At 35.6% G+C, this 21,096-nt stretch overlaps 1 long non-coding RNA gene across 2 annotated transcripts in view; it reads left to right on the top strand.

The window, feature by feature from the left end:
* LOC139081588 (uncharacterized) overlaps positions 1-20,481 on the top strand; it is a 55,261-nt gene extending 34,780 nt beyond the window's left edge. Inside the window, exons 2-4 of one of the 2 annotated variants that reach the window (XR_011536716.1) lie at positions 10,628-10,749; positions 14,435-14,752; positions 19,950-20,481. This is a non-coding gene — a long non-coding RNA (uncharacterized lncRNA). Of the gene's footprint in view, positions 1-10,623; positions 10,750-14,434; positions 14,753-19,949 lie in introns of both variants that reach the window. The other variant, XR_011536715.1, reaches the window with a different exon arrangement.
* Positions 20,482-21,096: the final 615 nt, after the last annotated feature.

Genomic DNA, 21,096 nt, shown 5'->3' with positions numbered 1-21,096 from the left:
ACTCATTTCTGGACTCCTGATCCATGGAAACCATGAGATAATGAATGTATGTTGTGGGAAGCTGCTAAATTTGTGGCAAGTTGTTATACAGCAAAATAAAATTAATACATACAATATGTACCCTTCTGTGTCTGACTTCTTTCACTTACTATTATATTTATGACTATTCCTTGTTGTTGCATGTAGCAATAGTTTATTCGTTTTTAATACTCTGTAATATGCCACTGTGTGATATAAATTTACTTCAGATTATCCATTCTACTGTTGTTTCAAGTTTGGGGCTATTACAGATGGTGATATGATGAACATTCTTGTACATGTTTTCTGGTGCACAGAGTCTGCTGAGCAGGAGTTGGGCTGGAGCTGGAGCTTATGCATACATTCAGCTCTAATAGACACTAACAGTTTTCCAAAACAGTTGTATCAACTTTAGAATCCAGAAGCAGAGTGAAAGTTTCAGTTGTTCCATATGCTCACTAATAATTGATATTGATCTTGTAATTTTGTTTGTTTATTTGGCCTTTAAAGTTTAGATACCCTGGTGCTTATGTAGAAGGATCTGATGGCAATTACTACTACCCACATTGTGAACCGTCTTCTCCTTAGTCTTCTGTTTGGGTCTATGTACTGACATCCTGAGTTTCATTCAAATTGTGCTGCTGTCTTTAGGCCAGCTAACTAGAGGAAGTAAGCATTTGACTTATATGGCAAGGTATGGGAAGATTATCCTTTTTAAGATGAGCAGGCAGCTATAATTATAATGAAAGAGACAAGATGCTCCTTTAATCGGTTAGATCTTTCTTTATACCCCCAACCACTTCTCCAGAGGCAATCCGGAGCCCCATGGTTCACCCTTAGTTCCAACTCCCACACAGAGTGTAAGCACAGCTGTTATGCACAGCATTACCAGCAATTTTAGCTCATCTTAATATCAACTTGTCAGAACTCCAGTGGTAAATGAAATAAAATTTTTGTTACTATATCCTTTGAACATTTTCTCCTTTTGTGACAGTTGCTTCCAAATAGAAAAAAATTTAAAAAAACAAAACGAACTGTAAAAGAATGCAATATTCTAATTCCCATTTAATTGATAGTAGAATCACTACAACATATTCATAAAATCATTCTATTCCATAGCCATTTTTTAAAATATCTTTTTGCTGGATTGTTCTTATTTATTTCATGATAGCAAGGGCATGTCAAACATAAATCATGAGACAGAATCATAGAAAGCACATAATTACCCTTATGTGCCCACACTGGAGCTCATCCATCTACTTGCATGCCTTGTTTTAAGCAGATTTCATGTATAATAAATTTTATGACTTAAAAAGTGATTTACTGGTGGATCCCTTACATAATAAGCTGTCCAAGATTTTAAAAATGATTCCATTTATACAACACTGGTTAACACATTTTTTAGGTATGCAGCTAAAGAGACATACTCTTGTCATGTACTTTTAGAAATGCATCAGAGAATTTTATTTCCAGGAAGCATTTCAGGCCTACAAAAGAGTATAGAAATAACATCATAGTTAGCAGCACCCACATTCTTCACCTTTTACAAATCTTAACATTTTGTCATATTTGATTCAAAAATGTTTATCCAATAAATAAAAATGACAGATGTTTTCATCCACCTCCTCATCCCAAGAGACAGCCTCTAGTCTGAATTGGTTCTATCTCATCCCTGTGCATTTTTTAAAATCCTTGATGCAACTTCGAAGTCATCTATTTCATTACAATTGCTTCAGATAATAAAAATTTTTAAGGTTAATGGAGACTATAAAGATGGAAGCTGAAATCACCTCCAAAAGTCCCTGAGAGTTGGTAAGCCACCTGTCTGGAAGTATGTCAGGGGGATAATCAAGAGAAAGGACAGCAGAGACTTGACCCAGTTCTACCATCAACCAACCAGTTATGTAACAAGGCGCAACGCCAATGGCGACCTATTGGTGCATAGTCCTCTGGAAGTGTTTTGCATGTTTGTAGTATTTTAAGAGCTAAATTGTGAATGCCTTTAGATTGGACCTTTGTTTTCTGCTTACCACAAGTCCTAAGGCTCCTTTTGTCTTACACCAAACCACTTTATTATCTGAATTTAATTCCTCGTAGTCAAGCCCTTTGAGTTCCGTTACCGCTAACCAAATTACTTAAACTCTAGGCCTGAGTATTGTTAGCTATCTTCTGGCTGAGTTGAACCTAATGACTTCCTTGGTCATAATATCTTGAAAACCACTATCAGAGTGTCCACCATCTTTACCACTGTAACTTCATTGCTCAGAACAGTATTTGGCATATGGTAAATACTCAATAAATGTTTGTTGGATGAATATTTTTTCCAAAAAAATTACACTTTAAGGAAATAAAATTTAAGATGCTAAATTACTTACATTTTCTTACTGATAGGTAATTGCTTTGAAAGCCAATGATCCATGGGTTGAAATGGACTTTGGGAGAACCCTAAATAGATCATAGAAATCATAACCAAAACTTTATATATGCACACATATGTGTGTGTGTGTCTTCAAAAGCCTCCAGTTACACTTACAAAATCGAGTGAATTAGAAATTACTTTCTCTTATATCCATTTTTGATAAGCTACATGATGAATACATTATAGCGATATTTCTAATATAAAACATACTGGCTATCTTTATATACTTAAGGAAAATTTCAGAGAATTTTATAAAAAGCGAAATATTTTAAAATGAAAATAAATGTTCTCAAATTCACTCTTTGATAAGCCATGATGATTCCATAACATTTGTTAGTAACAAACTTATTTTTGTTCCCTTCCAAATCTATCATTAGACTCCAACACAAACTTTCTATTTCTAGCAGCTTCAGATAATAAACCTCCACCTTCATTGTTCCTTGCCAAGACTCCAAAGTGTCCTCCTACTCTATGTGCACTCCATGCTCTCATTCTCAGCACTTCCTTCTACTAAGGCAGTAGTTGTTGAACTTCAGAGTCTAGTGAACTGACGGGCAGATTAAAACACAGATTGCTTTGACAATGCCCCAAGAGTTTCTGATTCAGTCGGTCTGGTGTAGAGCCCAGTGGAATAGAGTCTGACTTCATTTTTGATGTTTCGCTCAAGACAGCTTACAAGTCTCGCCACTTGTTTTATCCCTTCTGTTCTACATCTGCACACACTGATAAAACCTGTGTGGTCCCTCCTTTGGCATTGGTGGAAAGTGCAATCAAGCAACTTCTATTGCAGCTTCACTGTCTAACCACCATAAACCCCATGCCAGTCTGCTTTCTCTGTTTCTCAAGTCATTCTTGAACCAGCTTGAGAGCCCACACTGATCTCAGAAATTCTCTTTATGTGAGTTACAAACCTTTTCAAATACTTTTGAGGTGTGTGTGGCATCATCAGTCTTGATATCCAAAACCAAATTTGGGGTGGGGGTTCCATCCCATATCTGCAAGGTGATCAAGACACCAGAGAATTTAAATTTCTAGAAAGTTTCCAAAGGACAGTGATACTGCTGGTCCAGGGACCACCTTCTAGAACCATTTTTCTAAGGAGTCAAACCCCCATCATTCACAGTTGACCTTTTCTGCAAAGTGCATCTAAATGTCTCTTCTCTTTCAGAAATCTATTCCATCTGATTCTGTAATTATTTCCTTAGTAATATCCTGTATCCCTAACAAAAGTTCGATTTCCTGGTGAGTAGATACCATATGTCAGTTTTTAATTTGCTTTAGCTCATAGCATAGTACTAAGTTCATAAAATTATTCACTCATTTCTTCATTCCATGTATGTACCAATACATACTGTGTATTCTGTGGGGAATATAGAGATTTTAAAACTCAGGTCCCTAGCCCCAATATGTATATATATATTCATAGATTTGCATCAAAATAAAAAATCTGGATAAAGGAAAGCATGATGGAAAATGGGAGAATTGGATTTATGTAAAAATTTATAATCTAACCATTGTATTAGAAATGTTGTACTTGTGCCAGATCATTTAATTTTTTACTGAATCTCTGCAAGGTGAATGTATTATTTTCAGCCCATTTTACAGATGAGTATTTGGAGAGTATTTAAGTACAGATGAGTATTTAAGGGGAAGATCTAGTAATTAGACCCAGATTTCTGTGACTCCCATTCCCCCTCTTTATTATATTCCATACTATAGTCAGAATATAGCACGGCAGAGCAACAGCCTCTTCAAAGAGAGGTAAGTAAATCATTTTTATAAGAGAGAAAATTTGTGGTAGAGAATAGTGCGAAATAAGCTTTTTTTTTCTTTGCAGATTATTATAAATTCAAAGAATGTGGCAAAAACAATACAGAGAGGTCCCATGTACCCTTAACCCAGTTTCACCCAATAGTAACATCTGACATCACTATAGTATAATAACAAATTCAAGAAATAGACATTGGTAAAATCCATGAAACTTATTCAAGATTGCCCTAGTTTTGCAGGTACACATTTTTCATGTGTGAGTGTTTGTGTGTGTGTGTGAATGTATGTGTATATGTGATTCTATGCAATTTCATCACACGTGTAGATTCATTAATCACCACCGCCGTAAAACTGTTCCATCAGCACAAAGAACTCTCTTGTGTTACCTTTTATAGTTATACCCACGCCCAGAGAGGCTGCACCAGTTTACATTCTCATCCGCAATCTATGAGAGATCCAGATTGTCTGCATCTTCTCCATCATTTGATATTGTCACTATGCTATTTTATTAGTGTTAGAGGAGGTCATCAAGAAGAAATGACTGCTGGTTTGACATGTGAACTGGACCTGGCAATAGGAGGCGCCTCACTGTCTCCACTATCATTGGAATGTGCGATTTGCTTGCCTTCCCAGTTCTAGAAGCTGCCCAAGGACACAGCCTTGAGACAGAAATGTGGTGTTGAGACCGTCTGGACTGTATATGTGACTGAACCCACTTAAGGGCTCTGTATAAACTTTTAAGGTTTGGTGGGCAAGTGCAGAAATTTACTCACCTTGCGGCCACCCAAGATAAGCCTTGTGAGTTCCCTTGTTTGTTAAAGCTGCCACCCACCAATCTGGAGTGGTCTGCCTCTTTCTTGAGTCTCTCCTTGCCCTTCATGTACCGGAGCCAGTTTCAGACTACACGGGGGAAGCTCCGGAAGAGCTTGCAAACTAACGATTAGCTGCTGTAACATATGTGTAGTGATACTTCATCGTGGTTTTAATTTTCATTTGCTTAATCACTAATAATGTTGAATATATTTCCATGAGCTTGTTTGCCATCCATTTATCCTCTTTGGAGAAAGGTATGTTCACTTCTCTTGCCCATTTTCTATTTGGATTGTTTCTTTTCTTACTGTTGAGTTTTTGACAATTCTTTATATATTCAAGATATGAGTCCTTTGTTAAATATGCTGTTTACAAATATTTCCTCCCCATTTGTAGCTTGTCTTCTCAATTTCTTAATAGGGTCTTTGGAAGAGCAAAGGTTTTCAGTTTTTATTAAGTCCAATTTATTGATTTTTTTTCTTCTATGGATCATGCTTTCTATTTCGCATATAAGAACTCTTCACTAGGTTCTACATCCTAAAGATTTTCTTCTATGTTCTCTTCTAAAAGTCTCATAGTTTTACATTTTTCATGTAATGCCATGATCCATTTAAAATTATTTTTTCTATAATGTTTGAGGTTTATGTTGAGGTTAATTTTTTTAGCCTGTGGATGTCCAATTAGTCTAGCACAATTTCTTGAAAAGAATATCCTTTCTCCATTTGATTGCCCGTGAGTTTTTGTCAAAAGTTAATTGTCCATATTTGTGTGAGGTTATTTCTGGGTTCTCTATCTGTTCCATTGATTTATCTATTCTTGCTACTAATATCACAGTTTTGATTTTTGTAGCTATCTAGGAAGTCTTAATGTTGGGGAGAGTGAATTCTCCTGCATTTTCTCTCTTTCAAAAACTGTTTCAGCTATTCATTTTAGAATAAGATTGGCTATATCTACAAAAAAGCTTGCTGGGCTTTTGATAGGAATTGCATTAAAATTGATTATACATCAAATAGATCATAGATCAATTTGAAGAGATTTAATACTTTTATTATGCTGAGTTTTTCAATCATGATTACATTATATCTCTCCATTAATTTAGACCTTTGTTTATTTATTTCATCATCATTTTGTAGTTTTCAGCATACAGATCCTGTATGTGTTTTGTTAAGCTTATACTTAATTATTCTACTTTGGGGGTGCAATTGCAAAGGATGTGGTGCTTTTCATATAGAAATATAATTGAGTTTTATATGTTGATCTTGTATAATGTAACGTTGCTGAAGTCACTTATTAGTACTGGAAGTTTTTGTAGATTCTTTGGGATTTTCTACATAATTACTCCATCTGCAAAAAGAGAAGTTTTAATTTCTTTCTTTCTAATCTGTACGCCTTTTATCGCCTTTTCTTGCCTTATTTCACTGGCTAAGACTTCCAATATTATGCTAAGTAGAAGTGGTAACAGTAAATATCCTTAACTTTTTCTCGATCTTAAGGAAAAACATTCTGCCTTTACTTTATTAAGAATGGTGTTAGCTGTGGAGTTTTGCAAATGTACTTTATTAAGCTGAGGAAGTCCCCTCTGTTCCTAGCATGCTGAAGGAAAAAAGCTTTTGATACAAAATTATGACCAGACTGTAGAGGGCATTACCGCTAAGTTATGGAAATTGAACATAAATTAAGGAGAAAATTAGGAGTTGTTAAATGCTATTAAGCACCTAACTATGGATAGAGCATATTGGAGTGTCAAAGAACTAGATACAAGAAGATCAGTTTGGACAACTATTACAATAGTCCAGATATGAGCCCGAAGTTTTCTAAACTAGATTAATGTCTATGGTAGCAAAAAAAATAAGATGTGAGAAAGATTGAAAGAACAACTAGGTTATGAGTAGCAAGCAAGAGGCTGGTGTCAATTCTGACTGAGGTTTCAAGTCTGGCTGACATGATATCATTAATAGGTGCAGTGAAGTTACAGCAACTAGAGGAAAGAATGATTGAATTATCGAGTACATAGAAGTACAAAAGGGAATTTAGATGGAAAATTTGAGCTATAAATGGAAATGCAGGTTTATAATTATTTGTGAATTGAGTTCTTTTTTTAGGGAGAAGCTTTAACATAAGGTTTAGTAATTGTAGTTTTTATGCTTTATATCTATATGTATAGTGAACTAATTTGTTTACAATTATTTTTAAGTAATCAAGGAACATCAGATTGAACTACATCGTTGAACTAAATGAAATTGCCAATCTACTTTTTGGTGTACAGCTTTTTACGGTTCAATCTAATTTTACAGATTTATAATCCTTTATCCGAAACATTTGATTCAAATATATATATATGAATTATAAAATATATTTACATATATCGCATATACATTTATCTTAGTAAAGCAATAATGTGTATACATGGAATATTAATTACCACTCACAGCAGAGTCTGGAGCAGCACTTCATGATCAAATACATTAATATTTTTTAACAAACATTTAATATACACATTAAGTGTAATAAATTCAGTCAACAAATAGCTTCATTTCAATCCAGAGCAGATTTTGCCATCAAATGGGCTATTTAAAAAATTTGCTTTTCAGAGTTTTTTGGATTTCACAACTGCAGAAAAGGGTTTGCGTACCTGCATAGGCTATCTCATGTGCTATAAATATTTTGTTTATTATTTATTTATTTTTTTTCTGCTGAGGAAGATTTGCCCTGAGCTAACGTCCTCTGCTGGTCTTCTTCTTTTTGCATGTGAGTCACTGCCACAGCATGGTCACTGACAGATGAGCGGTGTAGGTTTGCACCCGGGAACTGAACCTGGCTGCCAAAGTGGGACACATCAAACTTAAGCACTAGGCCACCGAGGCTGGGCTTATTTTGTTTCTTTTTAAATGTGCATATTTTGTCATATATTTAAGTATTTGTGTAAGTTATTTATATTTGACTTTTATAATGAACAAAGGTTTTAATGAAGATCATAAAACTAAATTGTTTTGTTTTCTTTGTGATGGAATAATCAAATGTTATTGCTTGGTTAAACAATTCAAAATCATAAATCATGATCTCCCCCATCCTTAGGGAGAACCCTATTGTAGCAGTGAGCAATGCAGCTGCACACACTTGTAATTCAAAGGCACTGAGGCAAAAACTGTCAAAACATTACTAAAATTGACAAGGATAGACGGTTCATTAGTCTAGGAACTGATGCATTATAAACCAGTTGGTGATCAGCTTAATAATTTGAATAAAGTTACAAGTTTATGTAAAAAAAGTGTACTAGCTGTTATAATTAAATTTCACTTCACGCCTGGAATAAAAGTACATGCAATTGTGGGCGTTTATCACGAGATCAAACCTAATGCCTATCAGAGCAAAATACTCAATAATCATATTTAAAATATCCTTGTGTTAATTGAAAATTTCTTGCTGTTTTCTCAGCATTGACTTCTAAGACTTAACAGTGTCAATAAGCCAATTCTTTGTTCATTAACGTAGAATTAACTTATAAATGATTCAACATTAAGAATAGTTAAATAAGACAGAAAAAATGGTTTTACCCTTAGTTGGAAAAATACTGCATCTCCTGGAGTTATTCTTTCTGACTTCTGAAACCCATCCATGCATGCAAAATATTTTTATTATTTACAGTTGATATTGTTATTCTAACAAGAGAGCTATTCTAAAGTTCCTTATCCAGTAAAGATTCTGTATAAGGTATCACTTACAGTTCTTTACCTGATTTTATTTTTAACATGATGATTATATGATTAGCTTGCTCTGGTGATCTAGTGGTTAAGATTTGGTCCTCTCACTGCTGTGGCCTGGGTTCATTTCCAGGTCAGGAAACCACACCACCTGTCTATTGGTTGTCATACTGTGGTGGCTGTGTGTTGCTATGATGCTGAAAGCTATGCCAACTGGTATTTCAAACACCAGCAGGGTCACCCATGGTGGACAGGTTTCAGCGGAGCTGCCAGCTTTGTGACTAAGACAAAGACCTGGCCTCCTACTTTCGAAAAAACTGGCCATGAAAACTCTATTCTTCTGGCTGATATAGCGCTGGAAGATGAGAGGATGATGCAGAAAGACCGAGCAGGGTTCTGCTCTGCTGTACACAGCTTCACTAGAGGATGGAATCGACTCCACAGCACTAACAGCATCAAAATTATGTGGTTGGGTGGGAAGGAATGTACATGTGTGAATAACATGTCGTAACTTACCTGTACAGAAAATTTTACCTGGAGGTGGAGTGCTATCATAAACCTAAAATGTGTAGTAAGGTCTCCGAGGTTGGGCAGTTGGTGGTGCAAATAGATATTGAAGCAGGGGAAACTGAGAAGGCTGTTGATAAAACTATTGCCTTTATTAACACAGAAAGTAGACCATTGTCCCACCAAGCCTATTATTTCCTCTAGAGGAACTTATTAGCAAAAGTTACAATGATGATATGTGATCATTGTTTTAATAGAATTCTACAAGGGGACATGAAGTCAGACAAGAATTACCTAATTTGTATTGAAGGGGAAACAGCCCAGTTAACAGAAACTTTCTTTGCTTGCAGCTGACTTTGTTTTTTCATTTTTGCCACAAATTGGTCATCATTAAGTTGAGGAAGAAAGAGATGGGCATGGTATAAAGACCAATAAGTACAATCTTTTCCAAGCTCAAGAATTACGACAAGATGAGAAGTTTGACTGTGATTATTTTCAGAAGATATTTTGAAGAAAAGAAAAGCCCAGAAACTAATTAAGTTTTTAGGGAATTTTCTTGTCAAAGGAAACGTAAGCCCTGCCTGCCAAAAGCCTATGATTGCCCTGCCTCTAAAGTGATGTCAGCCTCCAAAACTACACCAGCAGCATTCAGGCTTTGAAAACTGTGGTTCTGCAGAGCCACTTTTGGTCATAAAGACTAGGATAACATTCTAGCAGAAGGAGCAACCGCAAGATAGAAAGAACCGGAATATGTTGATCTACCTATGGAGCAGGATGTAGTCTCTTTAGACCAGGATCCTACATCTGGATTATTCCATGGGAGAAAAATAAACTCTTGTCTAAACCAATGTATTTTAAGGGATAGTCTTTTTCTTACAGCTGCATATCACGTACCCTAAAATGAAACTGCCAGATTGTATTAATTAATCTGCTTAAGATGACAGGTGCATCATAAACTGGATAGATTGATAAAAGAAAAGGAGAGAATAGCAATTAATTAAAACAGGAGAAAAGGGATGTCTGCTCCTAACTAAAATGAAATGGATTGTGCAGACTAATGCTTCCACAGTTAAAGTAAACATTTAAATAAATGAATGAATGAATGAAGCATTTGAGAACTGCACCGGCAAGCCCAGCTTGAAAGGACAAGATCACACGGTAAGGAGAATCACACTGCTTCTAGGTGCCAGGCAAGAAGCTGAGAATCTGAGTCACTGATGAAAGGGATCGATATCTGATTTTAAAAACCAGCAGAGTTTTAGGCAATTTTGTTAGTACAAGTCCTCAAAAGTTAGAGACTTGAGCAGGCAGAAGCACTGAAAATAGAGACAAGAAAATTGAAACTGATATTTGGCCTGTTTTCTCCTTAACACATTTTTTTTTCTTTTCTTTTTTGAGGAAGATTAGCCCTGAGCTAACATCTGCTGCCAATCCTCTTTTTGCTGAGGAAGACTAGCCCTGAGCTAACATCTGTACCCGTCTTCCCCTACTTCATATGTGGGACACCTACCACAGCATGGCTTGGTAAGCAGTGCGTAGGTCTACACCCGAGATCCAAACCGGCAAATCCTGGGCCACCGAAGTGGAACGTGTGAACTTAGCCACTGTGCCACCGAGCTGGGCCCTCCTTAAAACATTTTTAAGATTCAAAAGCTATTCAGAACAAGAGGCTGAGAAATTAGAGAAAGTCTCTGAAAAGCAGAGCAGAGATTTCTCTCTGCCTTGGATGTAGAAAGCTGGAAAGAATCTTACTCATTCTAAAAACACCAGATAATCTACAAAACCCTGGCTTTTCTTGAACCTTTTGGAGAACTGAGGTCACAAACCAAATAATCTGAAATCTGAAGAAAGCCAGGAGATTCCAAAAAGAGATGGAGCTTGACTATTAGATCAGCTATCATCAAACACAGGAGGAAGGTCAGCCAGACATGCAAATGAGTAAAAAGAATTGTTTAAAATATTAGCTAATTGTTCAAATGTGATTGTTAGCTAGCATGAGAATATAAAACCCAAGGTGTCACAGACACAAGGGGAGACTGGACCACTTATAGGCTTATCTCCAGGGACCGCTATCAGGCACTCACAAGAAAGATCTTGGGCCAGACAGTGGTACGGGCCTGGAGGACAGGAAGGGCTAGAGGAGCAGGAAAGGTACAAACTAACTCAGATTGTCCCTGCTAAGTAACAACTGATTAAGCTCTTAGAGGAAGGCCAGCAGAAACTATTGTCCCAAGAAACAGGTGAATACCTATTGTGGCTGGGGAGTGGAAAAAGGAATCAGACCCTCTAGCCCTGAAGGAAGAGCAGTAATAATCCTGAGCTCAGATCATTAGAGGTCTCCAACTGCTAGTGCAAGGGCAGATCATTGAGAAAGGCTCTTACTCAAGACTGTGGTACACAGACCCAGCCAAAGACTAAGGTGGTTCTGGGACAGCAAAAAACACCCTTTACCCCAAAACCAGGCTGTCAGGCACTGAGTAAAAAGCCATAACAGTCTATTGCTATGGGAGGGCAAAAATGTGAGAAACCCTCTCTACGGCATGAGTGCAGAGAAATGAGGTTAGAGCAGAAATGTTGTGAAAAACCTTCCCCTTCAGTGCCCGATGACCATGGAAGAATTTGCAGTGTGTAGCGGATGCACAATAACATAGCTGACTCGAAGTACACACTCCGCTCACCTCCTGACTATATTGACTCAACCCTCCTTTCCCATTAATGTCTTAGCATGAGAGGAAGTATGACAATTTTCAGGCATAAATAGTATTTACCTGAGTTTACTATCCTACATATGATGTTCAGCACTGTTAAAAATTTACAGACACATTAAAAAAAAAGCAAGGAAAAACAACTCACGGTCAAGAGAGAAAGCAATTCAGAGGACCAAACTCAGATATGGCACAGATGTTGGATCAGATCAGGTGTTTAAAATAGCTATAAGTAAGAGACTATAAGTACAAGCTATGTGTAAAAGTCTCTACAACAAAAGATAGCCCAAATAAAAGAGCAGACAGGGAAGTCCAGCACAGAAGTTTCTGCAAGATATATTTACAAACGAAAACAAAAAACACACATAAACACCTGGATATGTCATAGTCAAATTGTTGAAAAGCAACACTAAATAAACGTGTTATCACATACCCAAAAACAAAAATAAGAATTACGGCAAATTTCTTGTCAGAAATTCTGCAACCTAGATGACAAACGGGAGGCATTTTAAAGGGTTGACAGATAAAAACTGTCATCCCAGAATTCTATACCTGGTGAGAATAGGTTTCAAAGTGAAGGAGAAATAAAGCCTTTTAGATAAAAACTAGAGAATTCATTGCTAGGACACCTGTACTACAACAAATGTTAGAAGAAATTATCAGGGATGCCTGATAATTTCTTAAACTTAAATAAATTCTTAAACTATTATATTATCAGAGAGAAACTTGGCTCTATACAAACATATGAATGGCTCTCAATAAATTTTCTTTTTTTTTTAAGATTGACACCTGAGCTAACAACTGTGGCCAATCTTTTTTTTTTTTTTTTCTGCTTTATCTCCCCAAATCCCCCCGGTACATGGTTGTATATCTTAGTTGCAGGTCCTTCTAGTTGTGGCAGATGGGACGCCTCCTCAAGGTGGCAAGACGAGCAGTGCCATGTCTGCACCCAGGATCCAAACCAGCGAAACCCTAGGCCACTGCAGTGGAGTGCAAGAACTTAACCACTCAGCCATGGGGCCGGCCCCTTGATGAATTTTAAATAACTGTAAATATAGAAGATTTTTCCTCATTTTTAATTACTCTAATAGCTAACTGTCCAAACCCAAAAGAGTAGCAATGCATTTACAGCATATGTGAAACGTAAGATGAATGACAAGAGCAAAAGAAATTCATTCCTGATTAAAAGTCTCAACCAGCTCAGAGTAGAAAAGATATCAAAAAAATAACCCACTACTATCCTTGCATCCAATGAGAAAATCGGAATACTTCTCCCCTGACATCGGGCACAAGAAAGATATCTGGTCTCATCACTTTTATCCAACAACCTCCTGGATATCTTTGCCAGTATAACAAGGTAACTAAGAGTCAAAAGTCATGCATATTTGAAAGGAAGAAACAAAACTGTGTCTATTCACACATGATATGATCTTTTATGTAGAAAATCTCCGGTAATCTACAAAATGCTTCCATAACTAATCAGTGAGTTTAGCAAGGTTGCAGTAGGCAAGGTCAATATACTGGCAATAAATGATTGGGGATTGAAACAAAAATCCAGAGCTTTTATATACCACCAAAGATATGAAATACGTAGACAGAAACTTGACAAAATGCATGCAAGGTCAGTATGGCGAAATCACAAACACTGTTGAACGAAACCATAGAAGACATAAATTAGTAAAAGTACTGTATTCATGGAGTGTGACTCAAGATACCAGTTTTTCTCAATTAGATCTATAAATTGGACACAATCTCAGTCAAAGTATCAGCAGGATATTTTGTAGAAATCAATAAGCTGAACTAAAATGCATATGGACAGACAAAGGAAATATAATAGCCAAAAGAATTTTTAAAAAGAATAATGTTGGAAGACACACTACCTCATTTCAAGACATATAATAAAGCTACAGTAATCAGGAGATCCTGATATTAGCATAAGAATTAATAATTAGATCAAGAGAACAGTATAGAAAGCCCAGAAATAGACCCAAGCTTGTATGGTCAAATGATTTTTTTTTTTAAGGCAACAGAACAATCCAATAGTAAAGAGATGCTTTCAACAAATGGTGTTGGAATAAGTAGATCTTCACACGGGGTAGGGAGGACGACCTTAACGCCTACCTCTCACCATACACAACAATTTATTTCAAACAAATCACAAACATAAAAGCAAAAATTATAATGCTTCTGGAGGAAAACGTGAGAATACTATCATGGCCCTGGGTAGGCAAAATTTTCTTAGAACAAGGAATATAATACACAAAAAACAAACAATAAATTAGACTTCATCGCCTAAAAACTTCTGGTCATCAAAAAAAGACAAAGCCAAATAACAGATGTAGCTATTCAATATCTAGAGGCGATATTATTAAACTACCTATAAAATAGAGCTTTCAATTTAACAGTGATAAGCGAAATTTTATTGATTTGATTTTTTAATCACTTAATTCAGGTAAACTAACTCAGTATTTTTCTTTTTCTTTTTCTTTTTTTTTTTGAGGAAGATTAGCCCTGAGCTAACTGCTGCCAATCCTCCTCTTTTTACTGAAGAAGACTGGCCCTGAGCTAACATCCGTGCCCATCTTCCTCCACTTTATACATGGGACGCCTACCACAGCATGGCTTGCCAAGCGGTGCCATGTCTGCACCCGGAATCCTGAATGGCGAACCCCTGGCCGCTGAAGCAGAACATTCGCACTTAACCACTGTGCCACCGGGCTGGCCCCTAACTCTGTATTTTTCAATGTGGCCCTTAAACCAACTACATGAGCTACATGACCTGATTCCCTGGGTCCAGGACAGCACTACTGAAACAGTCTCAGGTGATTCAGCCTGGAAATCTGCACTTTAGCTAGCATCTCAGTGATTCCTATTACACACTAATTTGAGATTACTTTAGATAAAGTGCATATTCTTAGGCCAGTTGAATTTCCTGTATCTGATTATCTCTGCAAAACTGAGATTCACCGCAAAACGTGGTTGTTGCTTCCATCATCCCACTTTCCTTCCATCATATCCCCTTTCCTTACTTTCATGGCTTATGGTCCCCTCTCTTTATAACTCTACAGCCCTATAACCCCAACTTCTTCAAGCAATCTCTTACTCCTTCATTCCTTCTTTTATAAGTGTTCATTGGGTTGTACTAAAAATAAAATAATAAATAGTGATACCATTATTGACATAATAACAATAATTCCAAATTAGTTCATTTTCATCTGTAATGCAAGAACAACAAAACATATTGTTGCTCTCCCTGGATAGCTCTGCATAATTCCTGGAGTAGAGCCCTCTCAACAACAATTCCTTCTCACACTCGGCTCACACTTCTGCCTGATCATGGTAAACATTCAGTATTAAGTTTGTGTAATGATTGAAATACAGAATATGAGAACAATAACAACAGTTTCACTTAAATATGCCCATTTCCAAAGTAATATCAGACATTTATCTCATTGTGTTCTCTCAAGAAACGTGGAGTTGAGCAAAATCATTATTTATAGATGAGGAAACTGAGTCGCACAGAAATTAAGAATTGGAACGGAATCAACTCATTCCTGCCACCTCCAATTCAAGTGGTGTCACTAGACTAGTAGACTGGAAGGTGGCAGAAGGTGGCTTGAGATTTCATGCTCCATCCCTTCCAATAATCTACACTTCCTCTTGGGCTTTTGTGACAAATTTTATCCTTCAGAGCTGCCCTTGATGCTTAATTTACTTGAGTTCATTTTAAAAGAGTATTAGAGAGAATAGGACACACAACTCTTTTATCTGTTAGCGCTTTCGTGAGGCATCTCCGTGGAAATGAGAAGTCATGATGTGAGAGAGATTGGGAAGGAAAATGGGTATTGAAACATTATTCTTGCACTTTATTAACAGATATTAAATTTCAGTATTGGAATACTTTGCTTGGTCTCCAGCTTATCCAGTCATGGTCTTAATACTGATTATGACCAGTATCTTTGTCTAAAATCAAACACAAAAACTCTTACACTAAAACAATAATATCAGAGAAAGAATGCTTAGAGACTTCATTGTGATGTTAACAAAGGAAACTCGTTACAAGAAAATAGTCTCTTCCAGAACTCAACTATATGAAGCAAACATATCTTTGTTTGTAATGACTGTCGTGCACACAGGCTATTACTCACGGGTAGATCGATCACTCCAGACCTACTTATCCCTGGCGATACAAGTTATAAAGCGCTTGTTAGCCTTCACCTCGTAGCTGTGGAATCTGATATCAAAGATCGCCATGCCTTGTAGTACGGAATTTTGTTTATAAGATCATTTTAACCCTGGAATCTTTGTTGCTCCTGTGCAAAGGACAGCAGCTTCAAATCTTAGATAAAGTGAACTGAGCGCCTTACATAAAAGGACAGGTGTTTCCACTTCCCTGTTAATGACTCTCTAAGTGTGGATGATGATGATCCTTATAAGTCATTACTAAATTTACTTCACAGAAGTTAAGAATTAAATTACAGTTTCAAGGCTCATTAGGTCTTGTTAAATTTGTTGAATTGCTCGCATGTGTATGTCTTGTCCTCCGTGGGGTATCTGTAAAGCAGGTGTTTCTATTCATTGGAAGATCGTTGCATTCTATTCTACCCAAAGATTATTATACAATTGTGTTTGAAATTCCAGGTTGGGTTCTTATATTTGAAAATCAGACTTCAAATAGTCATATTTGACTATCAAGTTTAGCATAAAGAGGAATAATGTGGAAATGGTCTCTTATGGGAGCTTTTAAAAAGGAGTATTGAATGTGAAATTCAAGGGCAGAGCAGGGATCAGATTCCAAACTTAATGTCTTTCTCACTTGTCTCAGTATTCTGATGCCAAATAATTCCAAATACAAGAACAAGTGGAAAGATCTTTTACATTTTATCCATGCCTATGGGGATGTATCTTCCAATGCACTCAAAGTGCAACTCATTTCTCTTTGTTTGAATTCAGGGGATATTAAACCATATAAAAATTATTGCTGTTCTCTAAGTCCTCTCTGCCCCCATTGTCCTTATACCCTCTTTGGCAAAAGGAAAATGCCCCAGAGAGGTCACCTTCAATTTAATGTTATCTTTTGAAAACTTAAACCAAATAAAACAAACTATATATTTTTGGGTACAAAAAAGAACTAGATTCAGGAGCAGATCAAGTAACTGGGCTTTAAAACAAATGTTTATATTTGTAAATCAGCCACTTTAACATGGTTAGAGAATCACATAGTATTTGGAAGATCAATTAACATACCTGATTTGTTATTTCATAATATGATGAGATGCAGTAGTTTGTGTTAAATTTACATTGGCATTTTAGAAACAGGATGAATTCTCACATTAAATGCCTTACAGAGGTATCCTGAGGTAATGCAATGTCACAAAAAGAGAGAAGGATTTGATGACGGATTTCAGCTTCTTTAATCCCAGTCGAGTTTTCTCTCTACCAGATAGCTGTGACTACATTTAAGAATGAGAAGAAATGCCTTACCTGACATTGATGATGATGATGGTAATAATAATAATATTAGTAATAATAATAATAAAACCTGAAGCCAGTGGCAACTACAAAATTACTCAAGGACTGTTTATCTCTATGGACAGAGTGTCAGGCATTTTTCATAGATCCGTGAAACCCAAAATAGGAAAGTTTCTGAAATAAATGAGAGTTTTTAATGGTCAAAAGTAGAGACTGTAGCAAATTTGCTCAAGAAGCTAGCTTTCCACCCTTAATAGCTGGAGGATTAGTACAGCAATATCTCCTGTCATCCAGCTACACATTCAAGGCAAATCAATATTCAAATCCTTGAAGAGTTTCCAAAAAAGAGTTATTTACAGTTGTACCACTGAAACAAAGATAACGGGGTTTCCTAAATTATGTATACCTTTCCACATAGAGGGTGACTGAAATAGGCATAAGAATGTAAATTCTTGATATCTTCTCAATACAACCCTCAAAGGCCAACTAGGGTAGGATAATTGTGGTCTAATAATTTATGAGACGCTAAGGGATGGCAATTCAGAATATAGGCTTTAAAGTCAAATAGGCATTTCAATTGCTGATGTACCATTTTTCTCAATATTTGGGTTCTGACTATTTCAAAAAACAGGTGCCAGTGAAAACATTTTTAACTTTGTATGACCTTGGGAAATCTCGTACTCAGTGTAAAATAACGAGGATAATATAGTGGTACATAGGTTAGGGATTTGTTATGAGGGAAAATTGGGATTGTGTTTATCATCTGCTAAACATAGAACATGGAACAGATTAAGCACTCAAAAAATATAAATGCTTATTATTATTATGGTTATTGATCTTACTATTGTTAAGCGTTACTCAAATCATCCTTTCTTAGTGGCCCTTGTGTCATTTATTCCGCAAATTTTGTGTTATAACATTATGTCAATGCTATATAAATCGAATTCCAAACCATTAAAACCTAAAATATAATTACAGTTAAAACACAGAAAAACAAAAACATTAATCAGTAGACTCCTTTACTTTTAAGAGGCAAAAAGATATCTTTAAAAATTAGCATTTAAACATTTTAAAGTACTGCCTCGTATGCTTCCAAGCTTTCAGACTCTCTAAGCATACCAGAAAATTCTGTCAAGATTTCTCTGCTAATTTTCAGTCTCATATCAGAAGCAAACTTTTTAATAGCAATAATTCACAGCATAATTTTTCAAATGACAAAAAAGAGTTTCTCATTTCAGGCTTTGATTAAAAAGCACTGATTTAGAGGAGAGTCCAGAGTTTTCCAAAGACCAACATATTTTAAAATGCCAGCCTGAATGCATTTTCTCCGCAGTATTATTGAATCCTCTATTATTTTCTTTACTAAGGCAGCAAAAGACACCAAAATAGAAGCCTTATAAAATTAATAATTAAATATTGCCTTGAGATGCAATAATTTTGCTGATAAAACATTTTTCTTCCTTGAGGTATGTTCAAATTCAAAACTCATAATGAATTGGGATTATGGTACCTAATAACCAGGTTTTAAAAAGTGTATTGAAATTCAACTCATAATTCCTCCTAAAAAATTACCAAAGGATATTATCAAAAAATGATATTTTATACATACACACATTTTTAATTCTAAATTTTTCTACAGCTTTCCTTTTGCCCAGTGTTTCCTAAATCTATAAGTAAGGACATTCAAAATAACAATCATAGGAAGTTAAGATTATAACAAAATAAATCACACTAGCAAGCCACTCAATAATTTAATTTGACTAAGGGTGCATTTTTATTCATAATTTAAATATAAGTAATTCAAATAGAAATCATAAATCTATAAATTCCACAATTAATGGAAGAATGTAAAATCATCTGCGAAGATATTTTAATATCCTCCATTTGTTCTTCATATAAATTAGTGATCTATTTTTTCCATTAGTTTTACTACATTTACATTGAAGTACTTTTCATGCCTAAATTACATCTTACCTCCCTTTTTAGAAAAGCAAAGTAAAAGATGGTTATGTTTCTATAAAAGAATCAGAATACTGTCAATTAAGTTGTTTTTAAAAGGGTGTGTTTTTCTAATAATTTAATTATTTTGCATTATAAAGCTCCCATGAATCTCTGTGTGTTTGAAGAAATATATCAAATTAAATCACCTATCTGCCTGCTGTATGCCTTTAAAAAATGCAGTTACATTGCCCCACCTTATTACTCTCCACAGGCAACTGAAACTCATGCTCCAAATAAGTAATTAATATACTGATATAAACATAACAACATAGGCCTCTTCTAAATCTCTCAATTTATATTTTAAAACCCAGAATATATAAATGTTTTCATCATAATTTTTTAGGTAGGTTATTTTTCAAATAAAGTTTAAAACAAACATACAAACATATAATCAATTATATTTGCATGTTTTAACTTTAATTTCTTTAATTTTTACTTTAAATTGTCTTGATCCTTTTTAAATCAATTTTAAATTATGTCTAGTGTTTTGTGATGTTCTGGTTAAGTATTTCGAAATATGTCACAAGTTGTCTTTACTTTTTCCAGACTAATTGTACTGCAACTTTCATCCCTGAGAAGCATCCTTTGAAGACTGTTCTAAAGTGAATGTGAATCCAGTGGGAGCTGTGCTGTCACTTAGGTTTAGTAGATGGCACCTGACCTGATGGAATAAACATGCTAAGGTTGCCTGTAACTGGTTCCGAGGTATTGATTTGAAAAATAAATTCTTTTGTAGTTTAGATTCTAATCATTTTAGAGAATACTTCCTAAAATTCCAGTCAAGAAAATAGCAATCTCTGAGTCATTTTTTCCAAGATTCTGGGATTTAATCTGGAGAGGTCTTATATGAAATATGATTTGATTACAAGGAACATGATAAGACAATTTTTTATACTATGGGAATGGATTAATTAACTTTCCTGAGATTTCACTTAAGGAGAGCGGTATGTGGGAATGTGTTTGGGCCACCCCTCTCCTCTTTCCACTATCAAAAACACAAAAACTGCTAAACCAAAATCTCAGTGTACCCTTTTGGGATAATCTGGCTTTTGTTCTTGCAGAATATATGACAAGGAAAAGATTCGGAATTATTGTTAATGTATATTTTTGACCTGGTATTAAATACTAGTACAATTGGAGAGTTCCAATCCTTAAGAGAAAATTTAGGAACAGCCTTTCTCCCCGCTTCGTTCTCTATTCAACTAGACTTTTGTATTTTTCGTTTACACTGACCCTCTACTGCTGTTTCCCATTCTATTCAAGTGATGTGTTCAGCTAGCCAATATAAGCTGTTAACACATTGAATTTCCTAGCAGCGATTCAGTAGCAGTCACAGTAATCAGCATGGGAACACCTAAATGCTATAGATGGCTTCCTATTGATTGCTATAAAAACACACAAATAAAATGTGAACTCTAAAAATCTATTTACAGCCATAGATGTAATCCTTAAGTACAGTTTGCTGATTTTCAGCTGGCTTTGCTTGAGCAACTCCTTTCTTTCAAGGACATCCATGACACAATAACATTATAATAAAGCCTACAATTACATGGTATTTGGAAAACATCTATCCCGTATTTTAAAAAAAAATTAACACTTTCTTGACAATAAACTAGTAAACCTACTTGACCAGGATTTACTTTATATCCATGTTATATTCTACTGCATACTCAGTGTTTGTATGAGAAACCAC

The sequence above is a fragment of the Equus przewalskii genome, unplaced genomic scaffold (genome assembly GCF_037783145.1).
Source record: "Equus przewalskii isolate Varuska unplaced genomic scaffold, EquPr2 ChrUn-13, whole genome shotgun sequence".
In the NCBI taxonomy this organism is placed as follows: Eukaryota; Metazoa; Chordata; class Mammalia; order Perissodactyla; family Equidae; genus Equus; species Equus przewalskii.
This window is presented reverse-complemented; position numbering and strand designations above follow the sequence as displayed.